The sequence below is a fragment of the Rhinoderma darwinii genome (genome assembly GCF_050947455.1).
Source record: "Rhinoderma darwinii isolate aRhiDar2 chromosome 3 unlocalized genomic scaffold, aRhiDar2.hap1 SUPER_3_unloc_13, whole genome shotgun sequence".
Taxonomy (NCBI): Eukaryota; Metazoa; Chordata; class Amphibia; order Anura; family Rhinodermatidae; genus Rhinoderma; species Rhinoderma darwinii.
Window position 1 is genome coordinate 151,123 of NW_027461738.1, and position 14,068 is coordinate 165,190.

At 38.2% G+C, this 14,068-nt stretch overlaps 5 non-coding genes across 5 annotated transcripts; all 5 read right to left on the reverse strand.

The window, feature by feature from the left end:
* Positions 1 to 811: 811 nt before the first annotated feature.
* Positions 812 to 893, reverse strand: TRNAS-UGA (transfer RNA serine (anticodon UGA)). Its single transcript has one exon. It is a non-coding gene; the product is annotated as a tRNA-Ser (tRNA).
* A 1,477-nt stretch (positions 894 to 2,370) lies between these two features.
* On the reverse strand, positions 2,371 to 2,452 carry TRNAS-UGA (transfer RNA serine (anticodon UGA)). The gene has a single exon. It is a non-coding gene; the product is annotated as a tRNA-Ser (tRNA).
* A 1,477-nt stretch (positions 2,453 to 3,929) lies between these two features.
* On the reverse strand, positions 3,930 to 4,011 carry TRNAS-UGA (transfer RNA serine (anticodon UGA)). The gene has a single exon. It is a non-coding gene; the product is annotated as a tRNA-Ser (tRNA).
* Positions 4,012 to 5,488: 1,477 nt separating this feature from the next.
* TRNAS-UGA (transfer RNA serine (anticodon UGA)) lies at positions 5,489 to 5,570 on the reverse strand. The gene has a single exon. It is a non-coding gene; the product is annotated as a tRNA-Ser (tRNA).
* A 6,154-nt stretch (positions 5,571 to 11,724) lies between these two features.
* On the reverse strand, positions 11,725 to 11,806 carry TRNAS-UGA (transfer RNA serine (anticodon UGA)). The gene has a single exon. It is a non-coding gene; the product is annotated as a tRNA-Ser (tRNA).
* Positions 11,807 to 14,068: the final 2,262 nt, after the last annotated feature.

Sequence of the window (14,068 nt, forward strand, 5' to 3'; positions counted from 1 at the left end):
TTCACACACATTGTGAAACTCAAGCTACAGGGAAGGGGGATCAATTCAAACAGCCATATCTCGGGCTGTGGGCCACCTAAAAAAGCAGATTTGGTGGCATTTGAAAGACTGGATTCTACTCTTTCATATGACACCAAAATCACAGTTCTAGCTGTGACAGAACCGAAGATATCACCTGTTGAAACACAGTCGGGAATGGACGCAGTGTACTATATGATCACACTGTGTTGCTGGACAGGGAAGGGGGAGAAGTTGTATGCTGATTGGACAGCGTCATACAGAAAACATTAGCTGCCCAGAGTAAAAAGGAGTCATCTCCTATTTGGCTATTAGAGCTACATTAGTATATATAAATAAATGCTCATAACTTTGCAAATAAACGTTTTTAAAACAAAAAACAACAAATCACACTGTAGTTATCAGCATCACAGCACCTATTAGGCTAGTTAGGAAATTGGGAATTGATAAACTGGTGACAGAGTCCATTTAAGGGACTATATACAGGAGTATGTGACAGAAAATAGTATTATAATTGACAGCAAGCAGAGATTTACTAAGGGCAGAAGTTGTCCAACCAACTTGATTTGTATTTATCAAGAGAAAAATAAAAGTCTGGACAAATGGGATGCTGTAGTTATAGTGATTTATACTCTAAATATTGCTCGCTTTTCAGAGTTGTAAGCCAGGGGCACAGCTGGAAACACTATTATTAATGTAATTAATCAGTGACAAAGAGGATGGAATTGAAATAACTCTTTCTATAGGTGACAAACTTTAATATGTTTCTGGAAGTTCTCTTCTTAAAATAGAACGTTATGAACAGGACTTGAACCTGTGCAGGGAGACCCCATTGGATTTCAAATCCAACGCCTTAACCACTCGGCCATCACAACTTATGTACGCTGACTGTTAAGACTTCTGGCAACTACACCTAAGGGGCTAGCCTAAAATATGAGATCAGTCTTTTGCTCTGAACTGAGCTGTGTGGTAGGACACCGTGAGAAGAAAAGTGCTTTGGTGCTGTGGCTTAGTTGATTAAAGAGCCTGTCTAGTAAACAGGAGATCCTGAGTTCAAATCTCAGCAGTGCCTTGCTATTTGTTGCTTTAGTTTATTCACTTGTTTATTATTTAAGTTTACATAACTAAAGTATATGATGAATCAAATTCTTTATAGGCGATTAAAAATCTATCGGGTTTTTCATTGGTGACAGAGACCCCATGAATGTCATTGAGTTTTCTATAAGTAGTAAGTTCAATACAAAGTAATTATAGACCAGTAAGCTTAACATCCATTGTGGGAAAAACTTTTGAAGAGCTCTTAAAGGGACTCTGTTACCAGTATATCAGGTCCCTAACTCCTAACTAGTCTAATAGGTGCTTTGCTGCTGATAACTACAGGGTGATTTGTAGTAAAAAAATGTTTATTATTTGCAAAGTTATGAGCATTTTCTAAATATGTAATTTAGCCTTTATTAGACATCTGGGAGGTAACAGCAGCAATTCTCCTGAGGTGGAGCTGACTCTCAGCATCTGATGCTGTCCTATCAGCATGAAGCTGCTTCACACACATTGTGAAACTCAAGCTACAGGGAAGGGGGATCAATTCAAACAGCCATATCTCGGGCTGTGGGCCACCTAAAAAAGCAGATTTGGTGGCATTTGAAAGACTGGATTCTACTCTTTCATATGACACCAAAATCACAGTTCTAGCTGTGACAGAACCGAAGATATCACCTGTTGAAACACAGTCGGGAATGGACGCAGTGTACTATATGATCACACTGTGTTGCTGGACAGGGAAGGGGGAGAAGTTGTATGCTGATTGGACAGCGTCATACAGAAAACATTAGCTGCCCAGAGTAAAAAGGAGTCATCTCCTATTTGGCTATTAGAGCTACATTAGTATATATAAATAAATGCTCATAACTTTGCAAATAAACGTTTTTAAAACAAAAAACAACAAATCACACTGTAGTTATCAGCATCACAGCACCTATTAGGCTAGTTAGGAAATTGGGAATTGATAAACTGGTGACAGAGTCCATTTAAGGGACTATATACAGGAGTATGTGACAGAAAATAGTATTATAATTGACAGCAAGCAGAGATTTACTAAGGGCAGAAGTTGTCCAACCAACTTGATTTGTATTTATCAAGAGAAAAATAAAAGTCTGGACAAATGGGATGCTGTAGTTATAGTGATTTATACTCTAAATATTGCTCGCTTTTCAGAGTTGTAAGCCAGGGGCACAGCTGGAAACACTATTATTAATGTAATTAATCAGTGACAAAGAGGATGGAATTGAAATAACTCTTTCTATAGGTGACAAACTTTAATATGTTTCTGGAAGTTCTCTTCTTAAAATAGAACGTTATGAACAGGACTTGAACCTGTGCAGGGAGACCCCATTGGATTTCAAATCCAACGCCTTAACCACTCGGCCATCACAACTTATGTACCCTGACTGTTAAGACTTCTGGCAACTACACCTAAGGGGCTAGCCTAAAATATGAGATCAGTCTTTTGCTCTGAACTGAGCTGTGTGGTAGGACACCGTGAGAAGAAAAGTGCTTTGGTGCTGTGGCTTAGTTGATTAAAGAGCCTGTCTAGTAAACAGGAGATCCTGAGTTCAAATCTCAGCAGTGCCTTGCTATTTGTTGCTTTAGTTTATTCACTTGTTTATTATTTAAGTTTACATAACTAAAGTATATGATGAATCAAATTCTTTATAGGCGATTAAAAATCTATCGGGTTTTTCATTGGTGACAGAGACCCCATGAATGTCATTGAGTTTTCTATAAGTAGTAAGTTCAATACAAAGTAATTATAGACCAGTAAGCTTAACATCCATTGTGGGAAAAACTTTTGAAGAGCTCTTAAAGGGACTCTGTTACCAGTATATCAGGTCCCTAACTCCTAACTAGTCTAATAGGTGCTTTGCTGCTGATAACTACAGGGTGATTTGTAGTAAAAAAATGTTTATTATTTGCAAAGTTATGAGCATTTTCTAAATATGTAATTTAGCCTTTATTAGACATCTGGGAGGTAACAGCAGCAATTCTCCTGAGGTGGAGCTGACTCTCAGCATCTGATGCTGTCCTATCAGCATGAAGCTGCTTCACACACATTGTGAAACTCAAGCTACAGGGAAGGGGGATCAATTCAAACAGCCATATCTCGGGCTGTGGGCCACCTAAAAAAGCAGATTTGGTGGCATTTGAAAGACTGGATTCTACTCTTTCATATGACACCAAAATCACAGTTCTAGCTGTGACAGAACCGAAGATATCACCTGTTGAAACACAGTCGGGAATGGACGCAGTGTACTATATGATCACACTGTGTTGCTGGACAGGGAAGGGGGAGAAGTTGTATGCTGATTGGACAGCGTCATACAGAAAACATTAGCTGCCCAGAGTAAAAAGGAGTCATCTCCTATTTGGCTATTAGAGCTACATTAGTATATATAAATAAATGCTCATAACTTTGCAAATAAACGTTTTTAAAACAAAAAACAACAAATCACACTGTAGTTATCAGCATCACAGCACCTATTAGGCTAGTTAGGAAATTGGGAATTGATAAACTGGTGACAGAGTCCATTTAAGGGACTATATACAGGAGTATGTGACAGAAAATAGTATTATAATTGACAGCAAGCAGAGATTTACTAAGGGCAGAAGTTGTCCAACCAACTTGATTTGTATTTATCAAGAGAAAAATAAAAGTCTGGACAAATGGGATGCTGTAGTTATAGTGATTTATACTCTAAATATTGCTCGCTTTTCAGAGTTGTAAGCCAGGGGCACAGCTGGAAACACTATTATTAATGTAATTAATCAGTGACAAAGAGGATGGAATTGAAATAACTCTTTCTATAGGTGACAAACTTTAATATGTTTCTGGAAGTTCTCTTCTTAAAATAGAACGTTATGAACAGGACTTGAACCTGTGCAGGGAGACCCCATTGGATTTCAAATCCAACGCCTTAACCACTCGGCCATCACAACTTATGTACGCTGACTGTTAAGACTTCTGGCAACTACACCTAAGGGGCTAGCCTAAAATATGAGATCAGTCTTTTGCTCTGAACTGAGCTGTGTGGTAGGACACCGTGAGAAGAAAAGTGCTTTGGTGCTGTGGCTTAGTTGATTAAAGAGCCTGTCTAGTAAACAGGAGATCCTGAGTTCAAATCTCAGCAGTGCCTTGCTATTTGTTGCTTTAGTTTATTCACTTGTTTATTATTTAAGTTTACATAACTAAAGTATATGATGAATCAAATTCTTTATAGGCGATTAAAAATCTATCGGGTTTTTCATTGGTGACAGAGACCCCATGAATGTCATTGAGTTTTCTATAAGTAGTAAGTTCAATACAAAGTAATTATAGACCAGTAAGCTTAACATCCATTGTGGGAAAAACTTTTGAAGAGCTCTTAAAGGGACTCTGTTACCAGTATATCAGGTCCCTAACTCCTAACTAGTCTAATAGGTGCTTTGCTGCTGATAACTACAGGGTGATTTGTAGTAAAAAAATGTTTATTATTTGCAAAGTTATGAGCATTTTCTAAATATGTAATTTAGCCTTTATTAGACATCTGGGAGGTAACAGCAGCAATTCTCCTGAGGTGGAGCTGACTCTCAGCATCTGATGCTGTCCTATCAGCATGAAGCTGCTTCACACACATTGTGAAACTCAAGCTACAGGGAAGGGGGATCAATTCAAACAGCCATATCTCGGGCTGTGGGCCACCTAAAAAAGCAGATTTGGTGGCATTTGAAAGACTGGATTCTACTCTTTCATATGACACCAAAATCACAGTTCTAGCTGTGACAGAACCGAAGATATCACCTGTTGAAACACAGTCGGGAATGGACGCAGTGTACTATATGATCACACTGTGTTGCTGGACAGGGAAGGGGGAGAAGTTGTATGCTGATTGGACAGCGTCATACAGAAAACATTAGCTGCCCAGAGTAAAAAGGAGTCATCTCCTATTTGGCTATTAGAGCTACATTAGTATATATAAATAAATGCTCATAACTTTGCAAATAAACGTTTTTAAAACAAAAAACAACAAATCACACTGTAGTTATCAGCATCACAGCACCTATTAGGCTAGTTAGGAAATTGGGAATTGATAAACTGGTGACAGAGTCCATTTAAGGGACTATATACAGGAGTATGTGACAGAAAATAGTATTATAATTGACAGCAAGCAGAGATTTACTAAGGGCAGAAGTTGTCCAACCAACTTGATTTGTATTTATCAAGAGAAAAATAAAAGTCTGGACAAATGGGATGCTGTAGTTATAGTGATTTATACTCTAAATATTGCTCGCTTTTCAGAGTTGTAAGCCAGGGGCACAGCTGGAAACACTATTATTAATGTAATTAATCAGTGACAAAGAGGATGGAATTGAAATAACTCTTTCTATAGGTGACAAACTTTAATATGTTTCTGGAAGTTCTCTTCTTAAAATAGAACGTTATGAACAGGACTTGAACCTGTGCAGGGAGACCCCATTGGATTTCAAATCCAACGCCTTAACCACTCGGCCATCACAACTTATGTACCCTGACTGTTAAGACTTCTGGCAACTACACCTAAGGGGCTAGCCTAAAATATGAGATCAGTCTTTTGCTCTGAACTGAGCTGTGTGGTAGGACACCGTGAGAAGAAAAGTGCTTTGGTGCTGTGGCTTAGTTGATTAAAGAGCCTGTCTAGTAAACAGGAGATCCTGAGTTCAAATCTCAGCAGTGCCTTGCTATTTGTTGCTTTAGTTTATTCACTTGTTTATTATTTAAGTTTACATAACTAAAGTATATGATGAATCAAATTCTTTATAGGCGATTAAAAATCTATCGGGTTTTTCATTGGTGACAGAGACCCCATGAATGTCATTGAGTTTTCTATAAGTAGTAAGTTCAATACAAAGTAATTATAGACCAGTAAGCTTAACATCCATTGTGGGAAAAACTTTTGAAGAGCTCTTAAAGGGACTCTGTTACCAGTATATCAGGTCCCTAACTCCTAACTAGTCTAATAGGTGCTTTGCTGCTGATAACTACAGGGTGATTTGTAGTAAAAAAATGTTTATTATTTGCAAAGTTATGAGCATTTTCTAAATATGTAATTTAGCCTTTATTAGACATCTGGGAGGTAACAGCAGCAATTCTCCTGAGGTGGAGCTGACTCTCAGCATCTGATGCTGTCCTATCAGCATGAAGCTGCTTCACACACATTGTGAAACTCAAGCTACAGGGAAGGGGGATCAATTCAAACAGCCATATCTCGGGCTGTGGGCCACCTAAAAAAGCAGATTTGGTGGCATTTGAAAGACTGGATTCTACTCTTTCATATGACACCAAAATCACAGTTCTAGCTGTGACAGAACCGAAGATATCACCTGTTGAAACACAGTCGGGAATGGACGCAGTGTACTATATGATCACACTGTGTTGCTGGACAGGGAAGGGGGAGAAGTTGTATGCTGATTGGACAGCGTCATACAGAAAACATTAGCTGCCCAGAGTAAAAAGGAGTCATCTCCTATTTGGCTATTAGAGCTACATTAGTATATATAAATAAATGCTCATAACTTTGCAAATAAACGTTTTTAAAACAAAAAACAACAAATCACACTGTAGTTATCAGCATCACAGCACCTATTAGGCTAGTTAGGAAATTGGGAATTGATAAACTGGTGACAGAGTCCATTTAAGGGACTATATACAGGAGTATGTGACAGAAAATAGTATTATAATTGACAGCAAGCAGAGATTTACTAAGGGCAGAAGTTGTCCAACCAACTTGATTTGTATTTATCAAGAGAAAAATAAAAGTCTGGACAAATGGGATGCTGTAGTTATAGTGATTTATACTCTAAATATTGCTCGCTTTTCAGAGTTGTAAGCCAGGGGCACAGCTGGAAACACTATTATTAATGTAATTAATCAGTGACAAAGAGGATGGAATTGAAATAACTCTTTCTATAGGTGACAAACTTTAATATGTTTCTGGAAGTTCTCTTCTTAAAATAGAACGTTATGAACAGGACTTGAACCTGTGCAGGGAGACCCCATTGGACTTCAAATCCAACGCCTTAACCACTCGGCCATCACAACTTATGTACCCTGACTGTTAAGACTTCTGGCAACTACACCTAAGGGGCTAGCCTAAAATATGAGATCAGTCTTTTGCTCTGAACTGAGCTGTGTGGTAGGACACCGTGAGAAGAAAAGTGCTTTGGTGCTGTGGCTTAGTTGGTTAAAGTGCCTGTCTAGTAAACAGGAGATCCTGAGTTCAAAACTCAGCAGTGCCTTGCTAGCAGTTGCTTTAGTTTATTCACTTGCTTATTATTTAAGTTTACATAACTAAAGTATATGATTAATCAAATTCTTTATAGGCAATTAAAAATCTATCGGGTTTTTCATTGGTGACAGAGACCCCATGAATGTCATTGAGTTTTCTATAAGTAGTAAGTTCAATACTAAGTAATTATAGACCAGTAAGCTTAACATCCATTGTGGGAAAAACTTTTGAAGAGCTCTTAAAGGGACTCTGTTACCAGTATATCAGGTCCCTAACTCCTAACTAGTCTAATAGGTGCTTTGCTGCTGATAACTACAGGGTGATTTGTAGTAAAAAAATGTTTATTATTTGCAAAGTTATGAGCATTTTCTAAATATGTAATTTAGCCTTTATTAGACATCTGGGAGGTAACAGCAGCAATTCTCCTGAGGTGGAGCTGACTCTCAGCATCTGATGCTGTCCTATCAGCATGAAGCTGCTTCACACACATTGTGAAACTCAAGCTACAGGGAAGGGGGATCAATTCAAACAGCCATATCTCGGGCTGTGGGCCACCTAAAAAAACAGATTTGGTGGCATTTGAAAGACTGGATTCTGCTCTTTCATAAGACACCAAAATCACAGTTCTAGCTGTGACAGAACCGAAGATATCACCTGTTGAAACACAGTCGGGAATGGACGCAGTGTACTATATGATCACACTGTGTTGCTGGACAGGGAAGGGGGAGAAGTTGTATGCTGATTGGACAGCGTCATACAGAAAACATTACCTGCCCAGAGTAAAAAGGAGTCATCTCCTATTTGGCTATTAGAGCTACATTAGTATATATAAATAAATGCTCATAACTTTGCAAATAAACGTTTTTAAAACAAAAAACAACCAATCACACTGTAGTTATCAGCATCACAGCACCTATTAGGCTAGTTAGGAAATTGGGAATTGATAAACTGGTGACAGAGTCCATTTAAGGGACTATATACAGGAGTATGTGACAGAAAATAGTATTATAATTGACAGCAAGCAGAGATTTACTAAGGGCAGAAGTTGTCCAACCAACTTGATTTGTATTTATCAAGAGAAAAATAAAAGTCTGGACAAATGGGATGCTGTAGTTATAGTGATTTATACTCTAAATATTGCTCGCTTTTCAGAGTTGTAAGCCAGGGGCACAGCTGGAAACACTATTATTAATGTAATTAATCAGTGACAAAGAGGATGGAATTGAAATAACTCTTTCTATAGGTGACAAACTTTAATATGTTTCTGGAAGTTCTCTTCTTAAAATAGAACGTTATGAACAGGACTTGAACCTGTGCAGGGAGACCCCATTGGACTTCAAATCCAACGCCTTAACCACTCGGCCATCACAACTTATGTACCCTGACTGTTAAGACTTCTGGCAACTACACCTAAGGGGCTAGCCTAAAATATGAGATCAGTCTTTTGCTCTGAACTGAGCTGTGTGGTAGGACACCGTGAGAAGAAAAGTGCTTTGGTGCTGTGGCTTAGTTGGTTAAAGTGCCTGTCTAGTAAACAGGAGATCCTGAGTTCAAAACTCAGCAGTGCCTTGCTATCAGTTGCTTTAGTTTATTCACTTGCTTATTATTTAAGTTTACATAACTAAAGTATATGATTAATCAAATTCTTTATAGGCAATTAAAAATCTATCGGGTTTTTCATTGGTGACAGAGACCCCATGAATGTCATTGAGTTTTCTATAAGTAGTAAGTTCAATACTAAGTAATTATAGACCAGTAAGCTTAACATCCATTGTGGGAAAAACTTTTGAAGAGCTCTTAAAGGGACTCTGTTACCAGTATATCAGGTCCCTAACTCCTAACTAGTCTAATAGGTGCTTTGCTGCTGATAACTACAGGGTGATTTGTAGTAAAAAAATGTTTATTATTTGCAAAGTTATGAGCATTTTCTAAATATGTAATTTAGCCTTTATTAGACATCTGGGAGGTAACAGCAGCAATTCTCCTGAGGTGGAGCTGACTCTCAGCATCTGATGCTGTCCTATCAGCATGAAGCTGCTTCACACACATTGTGAAACTCAAGCTACAGGGAAGGGGGATCAATTCAAACAGCCATATCTCGGGCTGTGGGCCACCTAAAAAAACAGATTTGGTGGCATTTGAAAGACTGGATTCTGCTCTTTCATAAGACACCAAAATCACAGTTCTAGCTGTGACAGAACCGAAGATATCACCTGTTGAAACACAGTCGGGAATGGACGCAGTGTACTATATGATCACACTGTGTTGCTGGACAGGGAAGGGGGAGAAGTTGTATGCTGATTGGACAGCGTCATACAGAAAACATTACCTGCCCAGAGTAAAAAGGAGTCATCTCCTATTTGGCTATTAGAGCTACATTAGTATATATAAATAAATGCTCATAACTTTGCAAATAAACGTTTTTAAAACAAAAAACAACAAATCACACTGTAGTTATCAGCATCACAGCACCTATTAGGCTAGTTAGGAAATTGGGAATTGATAAACTGGTGACAGAGTCCATTTAAGGGACTATATACAGGAGTATGTGACAGAAAATAGTATTATAATTGACAGCAAGCAGAGATTTACTAAGGGCAGAAGTTGTCCAACCAACTTGATTTGTATTTATCAAGAGAAAAATAAAAGTCTGGACAAATGGGATGCTGTAGTTATAGTGATTTATACTCTAAATATTGCTCGCTTTTCAGAGTTGTAAGCCAGGGGCACAGCTGGAAACACTATTATTAATGTAATTAATCAGTGACAAAGAGGATGGAATTGAAATAACTCTTTCTATAGGTGACAAACTTTAATATGTTTCTGGAAGTTCTCTTCTTAAAATAGAACGTTATGAACAGGACTTGAACCTGTGCAGGGAGACCCCATTGGACTTCAAATCCAACGCCTTAACCACTCGGCCATCACAACTTATGTACCCTGACTGTTAAGACTTCTGGCAACTACACCTAAGGGGCTAGCCTAAAATATGAGATCAGTCTTTTGCTCTGAACTGAGCTGTGTGGTAGGACACCGTGAGAAGAAAAGTGCTTTGGTGCTGTGGCTTAGTTGGTTAAAGTGCCTGTCTAGTAAACAGGAGATCCTGAGTTCAAAACTCAGCAGTGCCTTGCTATCAGTTGCTTTAGTTTATTCACTTGCTTATTATTTAAGTTTACATAACTAAAGTATATGATTAATCAAATTCTTTATAGGCAATTAAAAATCTATCGGGTTTTTCATTGGTGACAGAGACCCCATGAATGTCATTGAGTTTTCTATAAGTAGTAAGTTCAATACTAAGTAATTATAGACCAGTAAGCTTAACATCCATTGTGGGAAAAACTTTTGAAGAGCTCTTAAAGGGACTCTGTTACCAGTATATCAGGTCCCTAACTCCTAACTAGTCTAATAGGTGCTTTGCTGCTGATAACTACAGGGTGATTTGTAGTAAAAAAATGTTTATTATTTGCAAAGTTATGAGCATTTTCTAAATATGTAATTTAGCCTTTATTAGACATCTGGGAGGTAACAGCAGCAATTCTCCTGAGGTGGAGCTGACTCTCAGCATCTGATGCTGTCCTATCAGCATGAAGCTGCTTCACACACATTGTGAAACTCAAGCTACAGGGAAGGGGGATTAATTCAAACAGCCATATCTCGGGCTGTGGGCCACCTAAAAAAGCAGATTTGGTGGCATTTGAAAGACTGGATTCTACTCTTTCATATGACACCAAAATCACAGTTCTAGCTGTGACAGAACCGAAGATATCACCTGTTGAAACACAGTCGGGAATGGACGCAGTGTACTATATGATCACACTGTGTTGCTGGACAGGGAAGGGGGAGAAGTTGTATGCTGATTGGACAGCGTCATACAGAAAACATTAGCTGCCCAGAGTAAAAAGGAGTCATCTCCTATTTGGCTATTAGAGCTACATTAGTATATATAAATAAATGCTCATAACTTTGCAAATAAACGTTTTTAAAACAAAAAACAACCAATCACACTGTAGTTATCAGCATCACAGCACCTATTAGGCTAGTTAGGAAATTGGGAATTGATAAACTGGTGACAGAGTCCATTTAAGGGACTATATACAGGAGTATGTGACAGAAAATAGTATTATAATTGACAGCAAGCAGAGATTTACTAAGGGCAGAAGTTGTCCAACCAACTTGATTTGTATTTATCAAGAGAAAAATAAAAGTCTGGACAAATGGGATGCTGTAGTTATAGTGATTTATACTCTAAATATTGCTCGCTTTTCAGAGTTGTAAGCCAGGGGCACAGCTGGAAACACTATTATTAATGTAATTAATCAGTGACAAAGAGGATGGAATTGAAATAACTCTTTCTATAGGTGACAAACTTTAATATGTTTCTGGAAGTTCTCTTCTTAAAATAGAACGTTATGAACAGGACTTGAACCTGTGCAGGGAGACCCCATTGGATTTCAAATCCAACGCCTTAACCACTCGGCCATCACAACTTATGTACCCTGACTGTTAAGACTTCTGGCAACTACACCTAAGGGGCTAGCCTAAAATATGAGATCAGTCTTTTGCTCTGAACTGAGCTGTGTGGTAGTACACCGTGAGAAGAAAAGTGCTTTGGTGCTGTGGCTTAGTTGGTTAAAGTGCCTGTCTAGTAAACAGGAGATCCTGAGTTCAAAACTCAGCAGTGCCTTGCTATCAGTTGCTTTAGTTTATTCACTTGCTTATTATTTAAGTTTACATAACTAAAGTATATGATTAATCAAATTCTTTATAGGCAATTAAAAATCTATCGGGTTTTTCATTGGTGACAGAGACCCCATGAATGTCATTGAGTTTTGTATAATTAGTAAGTTCAATACAAAGTAATTATAGACCAGTAAGCTTAACATCCATCGTGGGAAAAACTTTTGAAGAGCTCTTAAAGGGACTCTGTTACCAGTATATCAGGTCCCTAACTCCTAACTAGTCTAATAGGTGCTTTGCTGCTGATAACTACAGGGTGATTTGTAGTAAAAAAATGTTTATTATTTGCAAAGTTATGAGCATTTTCTAAATATGTAATTTAGCCTTTATTAGACATCTGGGAGGTAACAGCAGCAATTCTCCTGAGGTGGAGCTGACTCTCAGCATCTGATGCTGTCCTATCAGCATGAAGCTGCTTCACACACATTGTGAAACTCAAGCTACAGGGAAGGGGGATCAATTCAAACAGCCATATCTCGGGCTGTGGGCCACCTAAAAAAGCAGATTTGGTGGCATTTGAAAGACTGGATTCTACTCTTTCATATGACACCAAAATCACAGTTCTAGCTGTGACAGAACCGAAGATATCACCTGTTGAAACACAGTCGGGAATGGACGCAGTGTACTATATGATCACACTGTGCTGCTGGACAGGGAAGGGGGAGAAGTTGTATGCTGATTGGACAGCGTCATACAGAAAACATTAGCTGCCCAGAGTAAAAAGGAGTCATCTCCTATTTGGCTATTAGAGCTACATTAGTATATATAAATAAATGCTCATAACTTTGCAAATAAACGTTTTTAAAACAAAAAACAACAAATCACACTGTAGTTATCAGCATCACAGCACCTATTAGGCTAGTTAGGAAATTGGGAATTGATAAACTGGTGACAGAGTCCATTTAAGGGACTATATACAGGAGTATGTGACAGAAAATAGTATTATAATTGACAGCAAGCAGAGATTTACTAAGGGCAGAAGTTGTCCAACCAACTTGATTTGTATTTATCAAGAGAAAAATAAAAGTCTGGACAAATGGGATGCTGTAGTTATAGTGATTTATACTCTAAATATTGCTCGCTTTTCAGAGTTGTAAGCCAGGGGCACAGCTGGAAACACTATTATTAATGTAATTAATCAGTGACAAAGAGGATGGAATTGAAATAACTCTTTCTATAGGTGACAAACTTTAATATGTTTCTGGAAGTTCTCTTCTTAAAATAGAACGTTATGAACAAGACTTGAACCTGTGCAGGGAGACCCCATTGGACTTCAAATCCAACGCCTTAACCACACGGCCATCACAACTTATGTACCCTGACTGTTAAGACTTCTGGCAACTACACCTAAGGGGCTAGCCTAAAATATGAGATCAGTCTTTTGCTCTGAACTGAGCTGTGTGGTAGGACACCATGAGAAGAAAAGTGCTTTGGTGCTGTGGCTTAGTTGGTTAAAGTGCCTGTCTAGTAAACAGGAGATCCTGAGTTCAAAACTCAGCAGTGCCTTGCTATCAGTTGCTTTAGTTTATTCACTTGCTTATTATTTAAGTTTACATAACTAAAGTATATGATTAATCAAATTCTTTATAGGCGATTAAAAATCTATCGGGTTTTTCATTGGTGACAGAGACCCCATGAATGTCATTGAGTTTTGTATAATTAGTAAGTTCAATACAAAGTAATTATAGACCAGTAAGCTTAACATCCATTGTGGGAAAAACTTTTGAAGAGCTCTTAAAGGGACTCTGTTACCAGTATATCAGGTCCCTAACTCCTAACTAGTCTAATAGGTGCTTTGCTGCTGATAACTACAGGGTGATTTGTAGTAAAAAAATGTTTATTATTTGCAAAGTTATGAGCATTTTCTAAATATGTAATTTAGCCTTTATTAGACATCTGGGAGGTAACAGCAGCAATTCTCCTGAGGTGGAGCTGACTCTCAGCATCTGATGCTGTCCTATCAGCATGAAGCTGCTTCACACACATTGTGAAACTCAAGCTACAGGGAAGGG